Consider the following 22,940-nt stretch of genomic DNA (forward strand, 5'->3'; position numbering starts at 1 on the left):
CTGGTTTAGCCCAAACCAGGACAGCTAGTTATGACTATACAGCTTCAGAGGCAGAGTTTGAACTGCAGAATTTCTCTGCCCTGAGAGCCAGCTCCCTCCAGACAGAGCAGAATACAAAGAGCACAGACACCTGGAGGTTCAGGCTGGCAACTGAACCTGAGCTGACAAGATTAAAACAAATCTCCCATGTGTATCTGGTTCAACCTGAATGTTCTGCTTGTGTTTCCACTCAAGCTGTAAATAGTCGGATATCCTTACAAGTACCAGGGGAAAAAAAGTTGAGTCATCTCTTAGGGGCACCTTATATGTCACTGTCCATGACTCCACTAGCACAAAATGTCTGTCATAAAATGCCAAATCTTAAGTATGAAAAATAATCCTAAATTATATTAACCTTTATTAATGTGAAGGTGGACAATACATTTCAGAGATTTAGTAGGAGTTTTACTGTATTTCCATATGAAGAAATCACTCCATTATTATTGTTGTTTGGAAGCGCCATATTTCTGAGGTTATGCTGTTGTCAAGGCAAAAGGTTCCATATTGCATTTCCAACCAAGCCTGACTGATTAAGGGTGTTGGAAGGAATATGTTTTCCTTCCAGAATCTTAATTAGGCTGACTTTAACTCACAACAGGAGATTCTGCCAGCTGTCAGCTACTGCTTGGATCTCTTACTAATTAAAACTCTGAGGAAGCCTATTAAAGGTGTTCAAAAAGCCAAATCTCCCTTTAAAACGTCTCTGGCACTGAAACAAAGAGTGTATGACAGTGATATTGAAGCATAGATAACTTGTCTTTTGCTTTTCATCTTGGCAAGATGCTAGTTATGTTGCCTGGCTATATAGGCACTTCATTCAAAGCCCTTACCTGTCGCTTTCCTGTGAATGGACTAAAAGGAATTTGAGGTGAAATTTTGTTGCTATACAATCTTGGTATATCTGACATTCAGATTTTCTAAAGTGATGAGTGTAGCTGATACTGAAATACTTCTCTTAAGGTTTAATTTCTGAGGCAGCAACATCCTGGAGTTTGTAAATATTTTGAGCATTGAAACAGTTGATGATACAACTTATAATTAACAGCATTGTTGTGCCACTCTTCATGTTGTTAATTAAATGCTGGGACTGGGATATATCTGTACTTTAAAGCTTTTCCGATGTACCTGTTGCAGAGACAGGTTTAAAAAAAAAAAAAAGTCCTTCTTACTTAGCTACTCAGTTTTCTAGACCAACAAAAATCCTAAGCGAGGTGCATACATATATACTGCCAAAAAATCTTTTTGGCAGTATCTCTTTCTCCACTGGGGACCTGGCAAAATAACTAGCTTTTGTAGGCTGCCTGCAAAGGCAAAAAATTGTTATTATAGCTGTATTTTATCTTCTCAGGTGTAGACAGATAAAAATCTAAGATGATTTTGCAAAAAGAAAAGAGCTACTGGAACAGCAAGAGATTCAGATGGCAGAGACATTGAATGGATGGGAAACAACTTTTAGTTTTCCAGAAGGTCACTGAGTTTAGAACTTCAAATTGCTGTAATTCAGTTCAGACATATGTTTCTAAGCAGGTTGCTGGCTTCTTGGTGAGGAAGTTAGGGGCTATGAAAAACGCTTTTGTGACAGATGAGAAAGTCTCTAGATAAAGTTGTTCTCAGTAGATGTCTGCTAAGAAAATTAACTAGCCATAATAAGTTGTCCCTCCATGTTCTGGAAGGTGGCGTGTGGGAAGATTTCTGATATGTGGAAGAAAAAACTTAGAGCTGCTGCCAAGATTTAAGGTAACCTAGGATTAGTCAGAAGTGAGATGTGGGATTTCTCCAGAAGAGAAGTTACAGTCCCTCTGACTTCACATATGACTTTTCTCTACTCCCTCTGTCACTTGTGATGGCAGCTGCTGCTCCTGATTCTGTTGTCGTGGCACCTCACAAAAGTTTATGAAAACTCCCTATGTTCCTTCTAGGCATTTAGTCTCATGCTAGGTGTAATTTTATTGATGCTCGGGCCCTGATTATGAACCTTTCTGGTGCTTCTTTTTTCCAGCCTAAGGGACTGCCTAGCAGCACCTGTCCAGATCAATGGATGTGTGGTGGATGCATCTGGTTCAACAGTGCAACAGTTAAAGCCATGGTCATACACTTTCAGCCTCTCTATTCCTGTTCCTATACCTCATTTGAAAAATATACCTTTTTGCAAATAGCTGGCTAATGTTCATGGTATGATTCTCTATAGTCTCTATATACTTATTTGTAGAGTCAGAGTTGTTTTTCCCAATGTTGCCTTTGTTCATTTACTTATTCCCATCCAGTGATAGACTTCTTTCAGTCAGTACTGCATGGATCTTACTTTTCCCACTGTTTCTTCAATTAAGCATGATGCCATGCTGACAGTACATGTTTTATATTACATAGACATAGTTTTTACAAGGTGCTAAAGCAATTCTTCAAGCACTTAACAACTTAATAGGTTAATTAAAGGGTAGGGTTTTATTAATTGAATTTCAGACAGTGAATTCCATCAAATACTTTGGGAAAAGATAACATGTATTGAAACCCCAACACCTAATTTGCTTGGGTATGCCCACCACTGGAAAAAATAATGAAAGTTTCAGCAAAAAAAAAAAAAAAAAATGCGACAACGAGCTTGTTTGAGCATTCCCAAAGTAATAAACTGATGCCATGCCTTTCTAGGCAATACTTCAGGCTTACGCAATTCTGTTCTTTGATTTAATAACAGAAACAAATTTAAGAATGAGATTATAGATTTAATACACACACACACCCCCCAAGAACAAAACCTGCTCAGTGTGTGTTTCTGTATGTTTATACAACAAAACATTTTCATTTCAACCATTTCCTTTCCTCCTTTAAAGGAAAGATCATAGCTTCTGTCCTTGCTATTATAATGGATTATCTAGTTTTTCTTGAATAAATACACACCTTTATTTCATAGGCAGTTAGTTCATCTAGGTATGTTTGTATCGGTTGTTTTGTGTTAAGGTTGATTTGAAAACTACCTCTTTCTTAACTAAATTACACAGAAAGGAAGAGTGAATTTTTTTTATTTGCAAAAGCTTCACTTGAAAGGCACTAAATAGTCATCCACATATTCATTGACTTTGCCACCTGAGGATACTAAACTATTTTAACACTGTAATATAGCTCTGTCAGTGTTTTAACTTAGTGCTGTGTAGTTGTTTTTAGGTATTACTATGTCAGAATCTGATAACATTTCATTGTGCAAGATGCAAAATAGATCATAAAATTACCAGTGCACCCATACAAAGCTCACATGGCAAGTGCTCACATTTGGAGTACTGAGTGGCACAGTTGGTAGTTTTAGAAATGTGTGCTTTGCATTGTTTTGATCTAATGAAAACCGTGTGGTTAGAACCTCAAAATGACCGTAGTGTTACCATCATTGAATGTTGCATCATTCCTTACATCTGTCAGTAAGAAATTTGCAACTGTGTTTGTGTATGTATCTATATGCACACATCTAAAATTTGTGGTTTTACATGGATTGATGTAAGATTTGAAGTTCTTAACAGTTTTTCCTCCCCCATCCAGCTAAAACTATGTGCCACTCCAGTCCCTTTTGGCAGTATTTTTCCCAGTTTTCACATCAGCATAGGTACTGATCTATCTCACCAAAAGGTAAGTTGCAGTAAGGAGACTTTACCTTTTGACCTGTGAAAGTAATACAAGGTGTTATAAAAAAAATCCCACAAGTTGTAAAACTCACCAAGGTGTTCTGATGAGATATAAACGATTTTTTTTTCAAAGTAATGTGAAGACAAACAAATAAAATCAAAATGCAGAAGGCATTAATCTCTTTTATAGGTAAACTCTTAAGTGCTTTAAGCTCTAGACTTTAATCACTGTGTTTTACATGAGTTTGATCCGAGGTGTTACCGCTTTGAACTAACAGCAGGCTGAGAATGTTAACAGGGTGTCAGCTCAAAGCTCTGCTCTAAAATACATGATCTGTATTTTAAATTGGAAATTTTCTGTCCAGCAGAAGAGTAGCTCTGCTTTCTCTGTCTCTGTGAAAGCCCTGGTGACTTGGGCTAGTAGCAGCCTCTGGGAATGGGCAAGGAGTATGTGGGTCAGCAACTATGGCAGTCAGGGAGACTCTCCCTGTCCCAAGCCTGACTTTCTTGGGCATTGGCCCTCCTGTTTGTTCCCAGTCTGTCTCGTGGCATCATTGTCTTAGCGCACACATTGTGTCTGTGATGCCCTCCTTTTGCCCACTGCCAACTGAGGATAGCTGCCCATCTTCTTGTCAAGGACTTTCTTCACACTACTCATGTGAGGGAAGGAAATCTTCATTAACATCAGCTACGGAGACACAACTTAGCAGGTTGTGGGGTTTAGCTGCTTGTGCCAGGTATTGCAGACAATGAGTAAAAAATGCCTGAAGTCCTCGCTTCTGAGTTCTGAATGCATACTCAGAGACAAGACCACCTTTCCTCTGTGCTGGTGAGAAAACTCACTGCTTTTATCTTGAGAGTAACACTTCAAAACTCAATTAAGGCAGTACTGATAGACAGCCTTTTTTAGCTTCCAACACCAGGTATGTTAAGTAAAAGAAATCAACAGCAAGAAAACCCTTGTGAGAGTAACACCTGGCTCATCATGAACAAGCAATATCATCCTCATTTTGAATTACATCCACTTGGTCTTACAATTCCTTTTTCTGTTTTATGGTCTCTTATGAGGAATGATCATTCCTCCTATTTTGCACTGTTCGGCAGGTGAGTGTTTATAGATTCTGTGCAAGAATTATTTTCTGGCTGCTAAACTCATTTGCTTTATTGTGCTTGTAAGACATACTACTATGCCAGCAAAGGAGACCATGGTAACATTTAGAAAAAGATTAGTTTGTTAAACAACAATTTAATACGTCAAATATAGAAATGTTAAGTGTATAATTCATCTTGATTCAACTCTTCAAGTACAGCTCAACCCTTCAGGTAGTTCACCTTGTTGCGTAAGAAAAATAAACCCAATTCTAGTCGTCTTACTTTCTTAGCAAAAAATGTTCTTACAGGCAATATAGGAGTAATGAAAACCAGAAAGTATCATACAGTGTTTGTATATTAGATAGTCTTGTATTCTAATAAAGTGTGCGTTGATATTGTATGCCAGTTTTATAGGAATGCCTGTGAAGAGTTTACCACTCAGACATTTTCAGTAACATTTTAGCAAAACTATGGAAAAAAAAATTATGGAGAACTTTTGTTCTCTTCATAATGCCTTCCAAGGCTTTTTCCTGTTCTTGACTCCCCAGTTTAAATTAGTGCTCAGACATGTTAAAAACGTTAAGGGATGCAAAATGTAAATAGTTTAATTTTTTCATCTCTCTGAAGCTTGCAGCCTTTTCAGAATATTCTGGAGCGAAAACTGATTGCCATAAGCAGCTCTAAGAACTGGACTACCACAAGGCTACTAGGATTTGTAAACCAGTTTGTGGAGCCCAAGGGATGTGCATTTTTGTTTTATATTAAGAGAAAATTTTCACTGTTCAAGGAGACATTTCAGGAAAAGTCTGCACAGGCTACAGCAGGAAAACAAATTGCACAAATTGTGTATACAGTATTTGATGGCACATTTCTCATTAACCTCCACAGTTAATGTTATTCTGTTAGTGTAATTATTGATACTGTTGAAGAGAGAACGAAGTCCTCTGATTTTATAGAAGCTATAATAAACACTATTGAATTATTGCCCAGATGCTTCATTTTTGAAGAACTGTGCCATAGGAAGAAAGAAAAGGAGGTTAATATACACTAAAATCTTCAAGTGTAAATTTATTTTACTTTTTTAATTATGTGACTACAATAAACTTCTGGCTATTTCTTGTTGTAGTATTTGCTCATATTTAGTATAACTGATTTTTTTTTCTGCAAGAATGGTAGTTTCTGGAAAAAATCAAACTAGATAATTAGCTTCTTTCTTGACAGCTGAGGTGCAAAATAGGAAATGGTGTTACTGAATATAAATGGATTGACGAAGAGTAGGTTGCTGCTTTAACCTTGCTGCCTAGAGAAGCAAGGTACCTATTTGTTACCATTGGTTCTCATTGTAAAGGCATATTTAGGTTGCAAAGTGTGAAAAAGACAAAGTAGTTGTTTATGGCCTGTTTAGATGTTACATAAGTCTTCAGATGTTACTTCCAATGCTGCTTCCATTTTAGTAAGCCTCCCATGCTAATGTACATAGGAACCTGCTGCTTTTTAAGTGACGGAGGTGGCATTATAAATGTCAAAATATTGCACTTTTTCCCTATTTCAGTTTTCTTTCCATACTTTTGTTCAGTCAAGGCCCTATTAAGCTCTTGCATTAATCTAGAAGATTAATTGCTCTTTTTTTTACTTAAGATTATTTTCACTCTTTTATTCTATTAAAAACAAAGGATCAAATATACTTGAAAGAAAATCCCCAGTTGTGATAAAACTGTATGCAGTCGCCAAGTTCACTATCATGTTTTATTTTGGGGTGAACATAGAAAATCTGTCATGAATAAAACACAGGTTTCTCTGTCACTTGTGCTTTGAGAAGTTATGTGATGTATTTAGTTTTACAGATATCTGGAGTTACATTAAAGTATTATGGGACACATATAGAATTATTTGTTTTTTGCCATATCCTTTCTTCCTGATCCTCCCTGTTAGCTTTTTAGGTCACTAGCACCTGTGCAGTTAGACAAGCATCCCTGATAGCAATTTTAGCCTCTGCAGAGATTTCCACATATACATGCCAACTCTCTTCTATCCCCTGTTCTCTCTGCTTTTGCTAATAGCAGGGTGTATTGAACATGACATCAAGTGCTAAATCACTTTCAAATTGGTAGTCAATGGAATAATCCCAGGTATGTTGTCTGGTGGAAGGATCATGCTAGAACTGGTTCTAGAAGTTTAAGCCACTTCTGCCCAAGGAAGAAGATACTGAGTTTCTGGTTTAAAGGCTTACAAATTCTTCTTTTTATCAACAAAAGGAAGGGGACAGAGAACCTCAGTGCACCAGTTTGTTGCCTACAACTTGTGCAAGATATTACCAGTACTGTCATAAAACTGATACACTCTGAGAGGTCAGAATTCCAGAAAGATATATGTCATAAGGTCATTAAAAGTTCATCTACATTTTTTTCCTGCTCAGATTTAATCTAGAGGGATGGGAAGAGACTAAGTTTAAGACCTTCTTCTCTTTCCTCCAAACCAAGTCAAAGTGAAGCTTCAAAAAAATTGTTCAAGTAAAAATATTTTGAATATTCATTATGATACTACATTGCTGTTGTATTCTTATGTGGGAATCATCTATGCCAATAAAATGGTGAACATTGGAAAGACAGGATGTGAATCCATGTCGACAACAGTATGACCTGTTAGTACTCATTTAACCCAAAGTGGGTATGTGTACATAATGATAGTTCTATTAAAGTAGCCAGAGCTAGGCCGGTTCCTGGTTTTTAAACAGGTTTATGTCGACAGAGAAGCTGATACTTAGCACGTGATAAGTTTTGGGGTGGCATAGATGATACAGAACTGATTATAAAATTTTGAGAGAAAAGTTCCTGTCTGAAATGTAAACTCTTCCAGCAGTATTTTTACTTGTATTTATCAGCTATAAGTACAGGTTCTGTCTACATTGGCATAAGCAGTATTCTGAGAAGAGAACATGAATATAGTATTCTGGCATGTATCAGTAGTTCTGGGCCAATATATGTGCTAAAGAAAAAAAAAAGTAGTATAGAAAACACAACAGCACAAACCCCGTTATTTTCAAGGGGAAAGATCAATATATTGCTCCTCTTTTTAAAGAGAAAACTATAAAAATATTGCACATTCCTATCTTTATACAGGTATAACTTATCAGTGTTTGTACATGAAATCCCAGGTATTTGTCACAATGTTATTCAGCAGCTGCAATCTGAAGAGTCTTAATAGTAACACGTGTGATCAAATGTGTGTAGAGGAACCCTAAGGCTATTGATTGCTCTAGTCACACCCCCATCTGCTATCTTGTTGTTGCTTCACACTCTCCATTGCATTTGTGTATTCTGTATGGCATCTCCTCCTGGAGGGCAGTGTTTGAGGGATGCCTGTTACTTCTTCAAAAAGAAGAATCCTAATCAAGATCCTTGATTGCTGCCACAATAGAAATAAAATGAAAATAACGATAAATTAACTGCTGTTGCCCTAAGGTGCTGTATTAAGTAACACATGGTTAGAAGTTTTTTAGATAGCAGTCTGCTAAAACTGATTTCTCTCTTGATTTGGAACTAGAAAAATGAGTTGGGATCCCTGGCCAAAGACATAGACATTGACAAGGCAATAGTAAGAAAGAAAAGCACTCTCAACCTCTGGAGGTGACTCTGATTAGCTGTAAGAACTAGAAGATATCCCTATGGGGATGACATTGAATGCCATCCAAGCAAATGGAACACCCTGGAAAAAGGTATTAAATACCTGAGAGAATTAACTGTGTGAGAGTTGATATATAATTACAAGAAAGGAAAAATAGACCCTAATGAATTGCCATGTAAGCGACCTGTGTTAACGAAGTTTGTGCAGCGTACACCAATTGCGTATTGCCCACACATTCTCAACAACAGTCTGGGGTGGAGATGATAAGACACCAACTGTGACTGACGTGGCTGGCAAAGTAAGACAGTATGAAGACAGTCTCTCTCATCCCCCACAGGCCTGCATTTTGCCCATAGAAAAAATGACTAAGGAAATTTCAAGACTGTATGATAAACTGTCTGAGAGGGAAAAGTATGCCCCTAAATGGACCTGTGTTGGAGCCACCAGCAGAAGGTGCTCTCCTAGGAGAACAGCTCGAGAGGGATGGTATATGTCACGAGGTGCCCTGTGGTCTTTCCTGAATGAGCATGGAGAGGACATGGATAAATGGGATCGAAAATCTACCTCTGCCCCAAGGGCTCAAATACATAAGTTACAAGGTAAAACAGATAAAAGAGAGAATTCTTCCAGGGGAAAGTTGCTCTCATCACATCGAGCCGTTCTACTATTCAAATACAAGTCAGGGAAATCCCGTAAACCAAACAAACCCAGTGGTCAATAGGGGGCATTACCCTCAAAATTAGAGAGGCCCTGCCTCCAGCCGAGGGAGGAGAGGGACAGTCGAGTTTATTGGACTGTGTGGATTCGATGGCCTGGCACGTTAGAACCAGAGAAGTATAAAGCCCTTGTGGACAATGATGCACAATGCACCTTGGTGCCATTGACTCATAAAGGGACAGAATTTATTATTATTGCTGCAGCGATGGGGAACTCAAGAATGGACTGTTTTGGAGGCTGAAGTAAGCCTAACTGGGAATAAATGGGAAAAGCACCCTATAGTGACTGGTCCTGATGCTTCTTGTATCCTCAGCACAGACTTTCTCATGAAAGGGTATTCTAAAGACCCAAAAGGTCGTTTGTGGCTTTTTGATATAGCACCTTTAGAGGCGAAAAAACTGCTAACCATATTACTTCGATTTACAGAGGAGTCTGAAATGGGGGTACTGATGAAGGTTGAAGATCAACAGGTGCCAGCTGCTGCCAAACAGGTGCATCGACAACAATATCGCACCAAACGAGCCTCCATGGTCCCTATCCATGAACCGATCCACCAAGTAGAGGGCCAAAAGGTGGTTGTCAAGGCTTGCTCACCCTTTAACAGTCCCACATAGCCAGTGCAAAAACCTAATGGAGACTGGAGATCAGTTGCCTGAATGAAGTTATGCCAGAGATAAGAGTTACCGTGCCGGACATACTAGAACTTCAGTACGAACTTGAGTCAAAGGCAGCTAGATGCCACAACTGGTATTGCTAACGCATTATTTTCTATTCCTATAGCACCAAAATGCAGGCAACAGTTTGCTTTCACCTGGAGGGGTATCTGATACACCTGGGCTCGATTGCCCCCAGGAGTGGAAGCATAGCTTTACTCTTTGTCATGGACTGATCCATTCTGCTGTGTAGAATGGTGGCGCTCCATAACACCTGCAATACATCGATGACATCATTGTATGAGATAAAACAGCAGAATTTTTTGAGATAGGTAAGAAGATAATCAAAATTTTTTTAGACATCGGTTTTGCCATAAAAAGAAGCAAGTTCAAGGGACCTGCACAAGATACCCAGTTTTTGGGAGTCAAATGGCAAGCTGGGTGCCACCAGATCCCAATGGATGCAATTAACAAATAACGACCATGTTGCACCAACAAAAAGGAAACACAAGCCTTCTTAGGCATTGTGGGTTTCTGGAGAATGCATATTCCTGGTTACAGTCAGATTGTGAAACCTTTCTATGAAGGCACCTGAAAGAAGCACAGTTTTAATAGGGGCCCAGAATAAAATCAGGACTTTGAACAAATCAGATAAGAAATTGTACATGCAGCAGCCCTCATGCCAGTTCAAACAGGACAGGACATTAAAAATATACTTTATACTGCAGATTGGGATAATGTTCCTACCTGGAGCTTGTGGCAGAAAGCTCCAGGGAAGACTCAAGGTTGACCCCTAGGAGTTTAAAGCTGGGGGTACAAAGGCTCTGAGGCCAACTATACTCCAACTGGAAAAAAAAAAAAATGGCTGCGTACAAAGAAGTTAGAGCTGCTTTGGAAGTGATTGGTACTGAAGCACAGCTCCTCCTGGCGTTACGATTACCAGTACCGGGCTGAATGTTCAAGGGTAAGGTTCCTTCTAATTAGCATGCCACCGACGGAACACAGAGTAAGTGGGTCACATTAATCACAGAGCAGGCCCGGATAGGAAATCCCAATCGTCCAGGCAGCTTAGAAGTCATTACTGACTGGCTAGAAAGTAAAGACTTTCTAATGCCACCAGAAGAAGTGGTAACACGATCTGTAGAAACTCCACCATATAATCAATTACCAGATAATGAAAAGCAATATGCTCTGTTTACTGCTGCCTTGTAGGAAATCGTCGGAAGTGGAAGGCTGCAGCATGGAGTCACACATGACGAGTCACAGAAGCAGCTGAAGGAGAAGATGAATTGAGTCAGTTTGCTGAGGTAAGAGCCATCCAGTTGGCCTTGGATATTGCTAAATGAGAAAAGTGGCCAGTACTCTACCTCTATACTGACTCATGGATGGTGGCAAATGCCTTGTAGGGGTGGCTGAAACAATGGAAGCACACTAACTGGCAGCACAGAGGTGAACCAATTTGGGCTGCTGCACTGCGGCAAGACATTGCTGCCTGGCTGGAGAAACTAGTTGTAAAGGTACGTCCCATAGAGGCTCACATACCTAATAGTCAGGCCACTGAGGAACATCTTAAGAACCAGTGAGAGGATCAGGCTGAAAAAGTGTTCCAAACAGACCTAGACTGGGAACATAAGGGTGAACTATTTCTAGCTTGGTGGGCCCATGACACCTCGGGTCATCATGGAAAAGATGCAACATACAAGTGGGCTCGTGACCGAGGCGTGGATTTAACTATGGATGGTATCACACAAGTTATCCACGACTGTGAAACATGTGCCACAATCAAGCAAGCTAAGCAGCTGAAACCTTTGTGGTATGAGGGACGACGGTTGAAATATAAATATGGGGAGGCCTGGCAGATTGATTATATCGCACTCCTTTGAACGTGCCAGGGTAAGCATTATGTGCTTACAATGGTGAAAGTAACCACTGGATGGCTGGAAGCATATCCTGTACCTCATGCCGCTGCCCAGAACACCATTCTGGGCCTTGAAAAGCAAATCTTGTGGCAACATGGTACTCCAGAGAGAATTGAGTCAGATTGTGGGACTCACTTAGAAAAAAATCTTATAGACAATTGGACTAAGGAACATGGTGTTGAATGGGTATATCATATTTCCTATCATGCTCCAGTCTCTAGAAAAATTGAACAGTACAATGGACTATTAAAATCTACTCATAAAGCAATGGGTAGTGGAACTTTTAAAAATTGGAACAATTGGGATAATTACTTGGTGTGTAATGATGAAGAGATGGTGAAATTCAAAGTGTACCTCAAGGGAATTTAACTCTGAGTGAGAACACTCAGTGCTGAGCTGTCTGATGTTAATTCCTACATAATACAAACAATGTTCAGTAAATGTCTTTCAGGGTAACATAGTGGTGATGACCAGAGGTAGCCTTACCAAGTGACATCCAATAAATTTGAGGTGCACTTGCAACCCATGGGCACAAACTGCAATGAACTTCATACCATCTTTCCCACCCTAAGGGACTGCTATGATAGATGGAAACCCACCATCATGAATTAAATGAACTTAAAATTTTGGGTAGGATGACAAATGATAAGGCAGTGATGGGTATGATGTAAATGGTATGGAATAAGGGGCGGAATGTCCTGGTTTGAGCCAAAAAAGAAGTAATCCTCTTCAGTGATTTTACTTTTCAGTTAAGTTTCTTTTAAGTAACTGCATTTTCTGAAATCAACAGCATGTTTTTCCAGGCGGCATCTGCTTCTAGTAGTGATAGCACTTGATGTTTATAGTTTATACCAAGAAATGGGATGCAGAAAAGCTCTTGTTTTTACTTGCTCCTACAGCAACCAAGATCACTGCTAAATCCTGTATCCCATGTTGAGGTGCTGGCAGTGAAAAGGGGTTGTAACGTAGTAAAAGGTGGCACCTGCATGGAGGAGCGAGCCAGAAAAGTGACCCAAAACTGACCAGCTAAGTATTCCACCCCATATATGTCATATTCAGGATGAAGCTGAAGGATCACAAGGGTTCTCTTCTTTGATGGCCACATCCAAGGAGGACTCCAACTGTTCTGTCTACGATCCTGATCTGTGCATTCCTGAATCCAGTTACGGAATCCAGCTCCTGCATCCAGTTCCCATCTGCTGTGAAGTCCAGCCTGGGACTGCTCCAGTGCCAGCACTTCAGCATCAGTGGTAATGTCATTGAGAACGGGTGGGGTTGGGTTTGGTAATTGGTTTTGTGTATATTAGTACGGATTTTATCATTTTCTTCTTATTATTTATCTTTTCTTTTTATTGTTATTGTTTCATTAAAGCTGTTTTAGGTATTTTTTCCAATCCGTGTCTCTCTTCCTAATTCTTTCTCCCTTCACATTCTGGGGAGGGAGAGGGGTTGATAGAGAGCATCTGTAATTTGTTAGTGGCCAGCCCAGGCCTAACCCATAACAACGAATCATTTTGAATTAAAACCATGGTGGTTTCAACTATTCTATTACTTATCTGTATAACTGGTAGATATATATATCACAGATACAGTTTTGAGGGGACAAATGATAGCATAAACGAAATGTCCGTAAATAATATGGCCAGCAGTATATATTCTTATTCTGAGCATAATGCAGCATACTCATCTGATGTGTCTAAAAGATGAGAGCAATGAATATGTTTTTGTATTACAAATGCTATAAGGTAAGATGTTACTTAACACAATATGAGCTCAGTATTGCATTAAAGCCTCTCAATGGGAAATCAAAATCACATCCTATTAGTGTGAAATATGATCTTCTGTTACTTTCTTTTAGCTGGTTAAACCTTCTCTTTAGCAGGTTCTGTTGCACTGATGTAAACCTCATGTTTCCCCCTGGAATTCCTGAACATTATGTAGCATTAATGTCTAATAGCATACACTGCTACTTTGCTCTTGCTGAGCACAATACAATGTTCTTATTATGCTAACATCTATTTGACTTGCATAGACTTTTTACAGTAAAAAGTTCACTTGGTGCAAGTGAAGAGTGATGATATTGTCAATGTAACACACATTACTGTGTTCCTGTGCCTGGACATAGGTCGCGTTCACCTCTGGTGCAACTCTGCAGCCATATCTGGGATGAATTTGGACCTTAATAAGTATATGGAAAGACGTTGCTAGCATTCACAAAAGACATTTTGGACTCAGAAATGTTCCATGTTATTCCAAGCTGCTAAATACTAATGGAGGCCTGCGGGGAAGAGTACTCAGATTGTTGTTCAACAAAATGTAGCTTTGATTATTTTTCCTAAATTTTTCTTCTTTACCCACCAACAGATAACATGAAACAGTAATCATGAGTCGGAAACTGCTAACTAAAGTTAAAGCTTCTGAAACGTCTACTGAAAATTCTGGGTGCTGCTGCAAAAGTTAATACTGCATAGATTTTCCTTTAAAGAATCCTTCCTTGATAGCTTTCATTTTTATTTAGGTAATGATGAAGCCAGAAAATCACACTTTCTCTACCAAACTCCTTTACTGTCTATGCTAACATTTTTCGCTCTATGTTCTGAATAAAGTCAAACACAATCTGGCTGTTCTAAGATTTTTGTGCTTACCTGTGTCACCAGTGAAATGCACACAGACTAAGAAATATACTTAAATGATTCAATGGAGCCACCATGTTTGCTAGAGTTTTAAAAGCACATTGCCACATCTTTCTCTGGGGTAAATGACTGTGCTGAGATCTGATGAAATTGTGAGTCCATGACCTGAATGTTTATTTTCTGGTGAGTGATTTAAGATGATTTTTTACTACCCTACTTTCTGTGGATTAAAAGTGTACACCTGAATAAGCATTGTACTCTGTAAAGCTGTAGGTAAATTAATGGTAAAGTGATGGTGTATTTCAACCTGTTAGAGGCAGGGTAATTTAAATTACATCTATGTAATACATACTTTGGCTGAAATTCTTTATGTGCAGAGACTGAAAACTTAAGTTTCATATTAGCAGAAGCTGAACAAGCCTTATGTGGACCTTTTGCACAAGGATGAACTTTGTCTAAGGAAAAAAGGGTGGTAAAATGTCACAGAAGTTTTGCATATTCTGCCTGCATTAACTTCACGTGCAATATAGAATCAGAATACGTTCAATCTCTTCTCTGAGGAGGAGGAAAGGAAAAGGTGCTGCAAGAGTGAAATGAGGTTATAAAACAGATACCAGTACTAAAATGGGAATGTGACCCTTATTCTTTTTTCTAAAGATGTGTGTAAATGTTAGGTAACAAACAGGTTTAAAGTGCTCATTTCTGTCATGTGCCAGCACAATATTTGATAATTAAAGTGCAATGAAAGCGAAATGGGTGGCGGACATCAGACAGTCTCAATAAAACCCAGCGCTCATTTCCAGTGATGTGAGACTGAGACATTCAATCACTTAAGCCAGGCAGTAAATAAACTTTATGACTATCTTCTATGCATGACACTTGCTATTGCCCTGAATGTCTGCAGTGGGTTTGGTACTTGCACTTTGATTTGCCTTAACTCGCCCTCTTTTCCAAAACTCCTGTCTTGTCCCTACTAACCATAACGCACATCCATATCCATATGTAGAAAAATTAATATCAAAGTTGTTCTTTTGATTATTTTCTATGTATGACAATAGTTTGTTTTGTTGGCATGAAAAGAAGATCCATTCAACCAGGAACACCCAACTTGACATAAAAGCTGTAAACTCTTATTAATCCTTTTATTTATTTTTAAAACAAGCACCAGAAGGAACCGCAATTGATACCAAAGGTCACTCCACATTAAAAATATTCCAATAAGCTCAAAAATTCAGTCATTTGTCTATTACACAGTTATTGCTGATGAAACATAGGACAGAGGTCCATACATAAATTTGCATGAGCAGCTTGCAGGGCTCCATTGGTACTGATAGGATGTTCAAGATGCACAAATTATTGGTCAGATACCAAAAGAATATAACAAATAGGGAGACAACAGTGCTCATTAATACAGTTCTAATGTATAGTGCTATTGAACTAAATCTCTACAGATCAATACTATTACCGTTCAGTAGAGACAATCTTTGTGAAACAAGTAATTAAGCAATGTCACTGGCATAAATAATAATAAAGATGTTGTGAACAGGTAGAAAGATTAGGCAAGGGGAAGTTGCTGTCAGGTGCTACGGGGTTGCAGCATCATGAAAATTCTGTTTTCTCTTAAGAAGTCAAATATAAGAGCATCCTATGACATCCTGACTTTTTTTTTTTTCCTTTAACTTGCCTCCTTTCCCCAAATGTGCAATACAAATGAACTGTTTTTACAGCTATGGCTAAATGCAACATGAACTTTCAGGAAGGTGGAGAAAGCAATTTAAAAATATAATTTAATCATCTATTTAAAAAACTGGGCCTGATCTTGCACTTTGTTTCACGTGATTGTTTACCAGTAGCAATCCCAATGGCAGCATGACTTAGTTTTCTTAGCCTTTGGGGGAAGAATAGCTAGTAATTGAACACTGGATTTTTATGAAATAAAATTCCATCAAAGAGATTAGTTTCTCAAGTTAACGGCTGTATTAATTTTTCAAAATGTTTATAACTGTGTAACCTATGCCTTCCTCTACTGTAGGTATGTTTCAGAAAATGATTAACTAAACCGGCTGCGATCTTGAGTTGTTACGCTTCAAGAATTGTGAGAGTATTAGCATTTTTCCTTATACAAATATAAATTACATACTGAATGCAGTTGTCTCCAGAATAATTAGGTTTTTGCTATCAAAACTTCAGTGCAATCAGGAAAGTCCAAGAACATAGCGCTGAGTTCCTTCAAAATAACTTAAAGATGGAAATTCTAGGTAGGTTTTGCCTGTTTCTATTTTAGCTGTGGTTAGGAGGTGAAAAGAATTTAGTACCTTTTATTGTATGCATTTGAGCACTTGAATAGTTTTTTGGTGCTGGTGTTAGAGCTACCATTCAGTTTTACTTGACATTGTTGTACAAAATATTTAAAACAAATTTTCCTCATGTCAAGTGATAATACCTTGGTTACACAATTGGTGCACTGCTATGAAAGGTGTGGGGTTTTTTACCTCAGGGTAGCTATCGCACATTAGTTATTCTGAGTCAAAGCTATGACATGATATGACATGTTACTTGCCCTGCAACATAAATAGATAAGGTCATCTACAGGTGTGGAGCAGAGTGAGGACAAGGTCTATAACAAGTTTCATCGACCAGAGGGCAGAGACACATGCACAGTGAAGACAATACATCAAAATACAGGGAGCAAAGGAAGGAGAAACAAAGCAATGGCGATAAATACTAACACACTTCTGGGAGTCAGATGACAGTAAGAATGATGTGTTTATTTCAAGTCTTATTAATTAGCTGGGTGGGGGGAGGAAATCAGTAAGCAATTCATCTCTTTCAAAAGATATGTTGAGATACAAACCAGCAGAATAAGGGAAATTCTGTTCTGTCTTAAGAACAACATGAACAAGGCTTCGTTTTAAGAAAGTTCCTAAGACTCCTGACAGCAGAGTAGAGCCTGAAAATAGGACCTGAATATATTCAAAAAGTTGAATCTTATCAACTGATATATGATAGGAATTGAAGATATCTTTTAGAAAAAAAATTAGTCTTCATGAACTTTAAATTGATTACAAGACTGTAGTGACTGCAGTTGGTGGTTGCATTCTTGCACAAAAGAAGATGCTAATTATTTTTATTAAAGTTTCCACTGGTAGTTCAATTTGGAGATGTTCAGCTGAGACTGTATACTTGATCATATTATCTTCTTGGTCTTAGCATCTGGAAGCAAATAGAAAGAAACATAGAGTAAAGCAGCAGTGTGAGAATGTTGCACTATATGGCAGCATCAGACTTTTTAAACTCAGCCCGTTCATCTCTTCTTGTGTCCCTTCTGCGTATTACTGTCCCAGATATTGTATTATCTTCAGAGAAACCCAATCATACATTAACCTCAGCAACAGCCTTTACAAATTCTTCTTTTCCTAGTGGCAGAACTTTTCAAAGGTCACGTCTTCACCTAATTCTCCCTTTCAGAATGTCGCTTTTTAAAAATACATCGTGTTTGATTATTTCCTAATTTCCACATAGTCAGCGTTTGCAAATAGTGTCACTCATTCTTGACTCTTGTCACTAAAGAAAAAAAAAAAGGATAGTAGGATTCATTAAAGCACAGGCTTTTGCAGCCTTAAGTATAGAAGCTGTCCTGGGGCCAGTTCAAGGCTTAGACCACACAGGCCCCAAGATCTAGCAACACTAAATAAACTTAAAATTTTACATTTTCTTTGAAATAAATAAACCCCTTCTTGTTATTCCTGGTTGTTGATGAAACCTTAATAAACATCGTTTAACCATGCAGTGGTTTGAGTTTTTAAGGCAACATGGCCACAAAAGATATGCTGAGGGGTCTGAATTGCTTCGCGCGGCTGTGATTGCAGGCCACCCAGGCCTTGGCATTCGTTGGCATAGCGGATGTATCGTATGCTTGGCTGAATTTTTATAGCAGTGAGAAACTGGGGGTGTATCAGTGTCTGCTCCAATTAAATCAGCTGCTCCAAGAACTGTGTGAGGAAGGTATGATTTGATGTACTTACTACTTCACTTTGCTTTAATCCTGGTTCATGTGGTTTCTGACATGAAGTGCAAGCCGTGGTGTGGACTGGAATTGTACCCTGTGAAAAGTAGACAACAGCATGTCCTGTTATCTATGAAGTCTCATATTCTGCTAGGTTATCTTCAATCTTCCAAGAAGCAGGGTATGTTAACTTAGAAACAGAGTGAGCAAGACAGCATTCTAACAGTTGTTTCTCTTTCTGGTATTAAAGCTGTTTTATAGTACCTTTTCATCACAGTGTGTCTACAGAATTGTACCTATTTGACATGATCAGATAGAAACTGCTTTACTTTCAAGCCTGTTCTTCTGTCCAAGACATTTAAAGATTCATATATAGCTCTTCTGTTTTAGCCTGTGTTACTTCATGCTCAATGTAGGTGAATGATTGGATTTGCCAGTCTCAATGATGCTTGTTTCTTCTCTATCCTAAAAATAGACTACAGACCAAAAGACATACTCTGTTCTGCCAGAACACCAGGACAGCTTCTGTGGTGTTTAGTAGTAGAAAATGAAAATGTTTTATCTAACTTGGATGGGCACACACTATGGGCGATTAGAGATAAATCAATATCTGAAGAAATTTATTCATTCTTCCTATTGGAGATAATGACTTTGAGACTAAAAGCACCTTTCTTTGACAACAGAGATATTTTTAATAACTGGTTGAGGTTGAATACCTAGCGTTTGACTGGCTAAAATGAAATGAAGTATGTCTCACTCTAGGTGCTCAACTTGTTGTGGCTCTGGGTAGACACTTTCTTTTAAATGCCAGATTTGGAAATGAAGACTTGGGCTTCCATGAGGTACTCTTGAAAGCATTTTTCTCTGTTGTTAATGTTAAACACAGATCATCCTAAATTAGCCTTCTGAACCTGCTCCCATGGAGCACTTAGACCTACTTCTAATTTTTTGTTCATGCAGCATGTTGTCATTTCTCCTCTCACAGGACATATGTTATGTAAGTTTTTCTTGCATATTATGCTGGCTTTAGAAAGAAACAGGATTTACACAGATGCTACTTGCTGCTAGGTAGAGAACACACACATACATACGAATATACATATATTTGAAAACTAATAGCCAAAGTTTCTTTCAGGTGCGTGTGATCTTAACATTCTTGGCAAATAAGCTACATAGAATTAGGTAAAACACAGTTGGAGTTCTTCTTTCACAAACCCTTTTCTACATTGCTTAACTTACTGGTAAGCATTTAACCAGGATGGCTGCTTTATTGGGACGTGTCCCAGGAAACCAATTTAGCTTAATGATAGTGAATGACAATGACTGCTGTTTAATTGGGACATTATTAGCCAAAATTCAGCTTATATGAAAAGTAGTTGGGTGATGCAGTGAGGTTAAGTAGTGTTTAACCAGGTGTTAAATAGACCTACAGGCCTAAGCTCTCATCACTGAAGAGGAAGTAGCTGGATTTATTTAATATATTAAAAAAATTGAAGTGGATATTATTTCTACTTGTTACACTGTTAATACATGACAGCATAATGCATGTGTTCATTTTTTTAAAAAGCAGATTTTAAGTGGGCCACCTGTACATCTACAGGGCCACGTGCAGCCTGAAAATGGCCTGCACTGCACGGTGCCTTTCAGTGCTTGTTGCTTTTTGGCTCTTCCTTGGTGGCTTTTGGCGTTGTGTTAGGAAGGACAAATTCTAACACATACTTTGCACCCTAGGGAAGATGCAGCTGAGAACTGCTAGCAAGCCATGTTGTCCCGGCATGGCTGAATAGAGATCCGGGCTGGTTCTGTACTTGCAGGAGGAATACACAGATTAAGAGAGAGTTGCAGACTGCAACTGGATGATTCAGCTAGTGGCACTGTTTTAAAGAGGTGTCCAGAAGGTTGCTAGCAGTGTGACAGTAACAGGGTACAGCCCCTAAGCCAGGTTACAAACTTAGTTTAAGATTGATTAGTTATTAAGTGCAGAAGACATAAATGAAGTGTACTGTTTTCTGGCTGAATATATTCAGTGTTAATTTAACTCTGTAGTATAGATGGGAGTCCTCTACCTTACCTCTGGTGACTGTATCACATAAAAGACTGGGCCTGTCCTTGGAGAACCTTGACACATACCTCTGTTAATGTCAGCTTAACCATTCTTTCTTCTAGTTTTCCAACCATAATTTTCTACCACCACAGTTTTCACCTTTCACTTTCTTTTTCACTTGAACTGTGCTATTCCTACAACTGAACAATAAAGGCACATTCCTTTTGCTTCATTCATATTTTGGCCCTCAGGTCTTTAATTCTTAAACTCAGTTTCTGAAGCAGTGCTTATTTAAGCATCAGCATTGGGTTGTGCTAACATTTCTGCCCCATTAAATCGAACACTTTTATTAAGAAAACAGTATCGTTAGCTAATGGAGCATTTGGGAGCATCATCCCTTCTTCCTCTGCTTGTGCCTGGGATAAGAGGACTCTTTCCCAGTGCTATGTTGCTGTGGTTTAGGTGTGCAGCCTACTTGCACCCCTCCAGTCTGTTCCCCAGAGGAAGGGTGCCTGGCCCCCTTCCAGCCCTCCCTGCTACAGGAGAGCTTCACAGGGCATGAAACAGGCCTCTGCACTTAGAAACTACTCACCTTGTCAGTCACTCAACAGGGCATGTTTGTGATGCATGATTACCAGAGTGTGAGGTTTCCCATGTGCCCAGGTGTTCTTCAGAGGCCTCTGAAGTGGACATCAGTTTCAGGATCATCCACAACTGCGAAGGACTAGGCAGTAATGTAGCAGGTCTTTTCCAGTCCTATGTTTCTATGAAAATTCAACGAAGTTATACAATAGCTAAGAAAATGTGGGGATCCCATGGTCTGAACTTGTCTTATTTCTCCTCTGGAGGAACTTCAGTGCCGTTCCCAAACAGCAAGTCACTTACTTTCGCAGGAAATGGTGAGTCTCTTATTTCTGACACTTTCAGAAAATGAATCTTGGAGACAGGATGATTACAATCAACTTCACACATGCTGTTTTAAAAATATATGCCAGGGTATAATTAACAGTGAAAGATATTCAAATACCCAGTTCTGTTGTTAAAGAAAAATTTCCTGTTGTACAGCTTATTTTCAAGCTCACATTCCCTAGAGAACTGTGAAAAGGTGCCATAGATTTTTTTTAATAGCAAAAATGCAAACTTAAAGTTTCAAGCTAAAGGTGTTTTTCTGGTGTTTACAAAACAAAATAAAACACAATAACTATACAAAGCTAGCTTTTTAAGTCCGGAAGGTACAAAACTTTTCACATCAACCAACAAATTAATTTTAACAAAAAGCCAGATGAAGTGGCATTTTCAGTTCTAGAAAGCAACCCTAGTTACAGGTCTCCTGCAAGGTGTTTTAGTTAATACAGAGCTCAATTTGCAAGCTTTGATGCTTTCTGATTTGTAGTGTTTTCTAACGGCAAACCTAACTTAGTCCTGCTTTACTGCATTACATTGATCTGTCAGAACAGTTATTTCCTATTTAATTGATAGATAAAATAATATAAATGAGATGCATTTTTTTTGCTATTTATTTTCTGCAATAAAGGCATTGCCATTGGAATAAAATAATACTCAAGAACTGTGAGTGAATAAGGATCTGGTCCTAAAGTACTTGTAATAGTACAAGATCATATCCGAGTAAGGCAGGCATAAATGTAGAGCTCTATTCGCAATGGTTAGACAAAGAATGCTTAAATGTTAAAGCAAGTCTCAAGATCCCTTCATGATTTTTGTATAGGACTTTAGTATTTGCGTTGTGTGTGTTTGTACACAAAAATGACTATCCAAGTCCTAAAGTTCTAATTGTGCCTCTCTACTCTTGCAATTCTTCCATTTCATAGAATCACAGAATCATAGAATCATTCAGATTGGAAAACACGTTTGACATCATCAAGTCCAACCCTCAGCTCTACTCTACCAAGTACACCCCTAAACCATATCTCCAAGCACCACATCTAAATGACCTTTAAACAGATTAAGGGGTGGTGACTCAACCACCTCCCTGGGCAGCCTGTTCCAATGCCTGACAACTCTCAGTAAAATAATTTTTCCTAACATCAAGACCAAACCTACCCTGGTGCAGCTTGAGTCCATTCTCTCTTATTCTATCAATAATTACCTGTGAGAAGAGACCAGCATCTACCTCTCCACGATGTCCTCTCAGGTAGTTGTAGAGAGCAATAAGGTCTCCCTTCAGCCTCCTTTACTTAAGACTAAACAGCCCCAGTTCCCTCAGCCGCTCTTCATAAGACTTGTTCTCCAGGCCTTTCACCAGCTTTGTTGCCCTTCCCTGAACTCTCTCCAGCACCTCAATGTCTTTCTTGTAGTGACATGCCCAAAATTGAACACAGTACTCGAGGTGGGGCCTCACCAATGCCAAGTACAGGAGGACGATCACCTCCCTACTCCTGCTGGCCACACTATTCCTAATACAAGCCCGGATGCCATTGGCTTTTCTGGCCACCTGGGCACACTGCTGACCTGTATTCAGCCACTTGTCCATCAGCAACCCCAGGTCCTTTTCCACCAGGCAGCTTTCCAGCCACTCTTCCCCAAGCCTGTAGCGCTGCGTGGGGTTGTTGTGGCCCAAGTGCAGGACCCAGCACTTCACCTTGTT

The sequence above is a fragment of the Leptosomus discolor genome, chromosome 3, assembly GCF_034619465.1.
Source record: "Leptosomus discolor isolate bLepDis1 chromosome 3, bLepDis1.hap2, whole genome shotgun sequence".
NCBI lineage: Eukaryota > Metazoa > Chordata > Aves > Leptosomiformes > Leptosomidae > Leptosomus > Leptosomus discolor.